Genomic DNA, 2,817 nt, shown 5'->3' on the forward strand with positions numbered 1-2,817 from the left:
TAATTATCTCTTTATTTTGTGACTCATACTGTCTTTTAAATCATACAAAATGTTAAATAATACCAAGCTATAGAGCCAAATTTTAAATCAAAACCACTTAAATGACCTGAGGCAATATGATAAAGAATCAATAAGTAAATGGATAGATAACCAGATGGGTGGATTTTAAGCAGAAGAGAGACACGACCTCTTTTATTTTTCATAATTATCACTATATTGTTGGTGTGGAAAATGTGTCCAAAAAGAAGTTAAAAGACCAATTTAAAAAAGACCTGATAAAGCACTTTGTGTAAGAGGAACTGGCAGTGACCTTATTGATCAGTAACCTTGCTCTGCTCTAGAGATGTAAGGACCAAAGTTTGTGGTTTATAAGAACTACTAGATTCCATGAGCTCATTCAGTGAACTAGTAATGTCCAAAAGATTTGTATGTGTGTGTGTGTGTGTGTGTATGTATGTGTAGAAGAACTGGGGTCTAGTCCAGAGGTGCGGGGGGTGAGAGGACTCACCAAAGACAGAATGGGGAGCAGAACATGTAATTTTACTGCAATAACACTGCCAAGAGGAGAAGGGGGTGAGACAGGAGAGGTCTGCTGCACCATGTGGGTCAGCTCCTAGGCAGGGACTGAACTGAGGACATAGCAGTGACAATGCTGAGACTTAACCCCTAGGCCACCAGGAAGGCCCATGCCCTAAAGATTTCAATACTTTCGTCTGACTCTAAAAGCTTAAAACACTATGTGTGCATGTTTGTGTGTTTTCAAACCCTACCTGCATCATATGGTGTTTTAACCAAATCCTGGGAAATAGTGAAACTGTTAGTCACCAATGCATTAGTATAGGGAATATATTAGTCATTGGGAATAAGAATGATGTGACTACACATCATAAAACTTTCCTGAAAATTAGTATGACTCTAACACATGAAGAATGAAATTCATTACATTAAACACTAGTAATAATCTGACCTTGGCATCTATTTATATGAACCATAGTTGAAGTTAAATAAAAATATATCTGAATGTCTAATGTAAAATAAATAACATATGTGCAGAGATTTTCTCTGTGAGAAAAATTACAAGTGAAAAGCTATCATTAGGTATGAATTTTTTAATGCTCAAGTTATTCAGGAAAAATAATATCCCAGTTCTGAAGGAGAAACATCTAAGCACCATTGATTTGTTTGCTCTATGAAATTATGTGTGTATATGCCCTTTACCGAGCAGATTTATATTATGGTAATATCATTATTTTGGTCATGAATATAATTATTCAAATCTAGTCTTTCAGTCATGACTAATTTTATACTATGGTGACTCATACGTCTCACCATTAAATAAGGAAAGATGTACTTTTAGATTTTTGAAGATAACTAAAGCTAAAGATTTGCATAAAATTTAGTTACATTTCTGTTTACTTAGACATGTTGAGCTAAATATTAAAAGTACAATATATGAACTGCTCTAGCATTATTTAAAAAGGAAAAGTGTGGCAACTGGCAGTTCCAGAGGTCTCTCTGTTGTGTTTTCCATCAAGTTGATGTCCCCAAAGTGAAGTCTCATTTTGACTGCAAATTGCTGACGTCATGACTCCAGTCACACAGACTGACCTTAAAACCAGAGTCCTAGGGGAAACAGCATGACCACTGGCATTTGGAGGGTCACAGAAGGACCCCGAGAGGCCCTCTCAGTAATTTGGGACTCTCTACTTTGAAGGCTTTATTAAGGGGCTCAGCTTCCAGAAGTCTCTGTAGATCTCGCTTAGAGGTGGCAACAAACAAGGTGCTTAGTGTTAAATGTTCGCCTTGTAGAAAAAGTCACTGGAGTCAATCAACTCTAGGATCCGACTTGTTATGAAAAGTGAAAAGTACATGCTGGGGTACAAGCAGACTCTGAAAATGATCAGACAACGCAAAGCTAAACTGGTCATCCTCGCCAACAACTGCCCAGCCTTGAGGAAATCTGAAATAGAGTACTATGCCATGTAGGCCAGCCTGTGGGAAATACTACAGAGTATGCACACTGGCTATCATTGACCCAGGTGATTCTAATATCATTAGAAGCATGCCAGAACAGACTGGTGAAAAGTAAATCATGCAAAATTTTTCTTTAATAAAACTGGCCAGAGCTTCTTTTAAAAACAAAACAAACAAACAAACAAAAAAACCAGAGTCCTTCAAGCTGATCTTTCTTCCCGTAAGAATCAAGCGTGTTCCAGAAGTTGTTGAACCAAAAAAGGATAACGATTTCCACTCTGGTGAAAACGGCCTCAAATGGCAGGCATTTCCCATGAATCTTTGTGGATGAAAGTGTAGCAATTTCTCACAGCCCTCCTGAGAGGTAGAACAAATTTTACTGTTTCCTATACCTCAAAATAGGACCGAGGTAGGAAACATTTTCAAGGAACCAATGCTAGTTAGTGATTGCATCTCTTAGCAGCATCTTCAATCCACAGAGAGCAGACAATCCGGAGTGGTCCCAGCCAGCCCGAGTTTTTGAATGCTCTACGTGTCTGTCTAGTTGCTATGGCGCATCTGTGGGAAAACCAAGAACTGAACTGGCGAGTTTACACCACAGAAAAGGGCCAGATTTCTCCCCCTGTTGGATAATTCTGTTCAGTCACATGGACCTGTATAAAATCTGTGCTCTGCCACTTGCTCGATGTTTTTTTTTTTTTTTTAATTTTCTAGAGGCATGTCTTATTTATTTATCTATTTGTTTGTTTGGTTGGTTGGTTTATACATGCACTGGGTACAGTCAGAAGCCGGGAGGGTGAGAGAATTCACCAGAGCCAGAGCGGGGAGCAGAGCAGGCAGAAG

At 38.7% G+C, this 2,817-nt stretch overlaps 1 pseudogene across 1 annotated transcript; it reads left to right on the forward strand.

Moving 5' to 3' along the window:
* The first annotated feature begins 1,637 nt into the window (after window positions 1-1,637).
* Window positions 1,638-2,367, forward strand: LOC311175385 (large ribosomal subunit protein eL30-like; annotated as a pseudogene). The gene is made up of 2 exons: window positions 1,638-1,688; window positions 1,810-2,367. The product of its transcript is annotated as a large ribosomal subunit protein eL30-like (transcript).
* Window positions 2,368-2,817: the final 450 nt, after the last annotated feature.

This window comes from Talpa europaea (genome assembly GCF_964194135.1).
Source record: "Talpa europaea genome assembly, chromosome: 8".
NCBI lineage: Eukaryota > Metazoa > Chordata > Mammalia > Eulipotyphla > Talpidae > Talpa > Talpa europaea.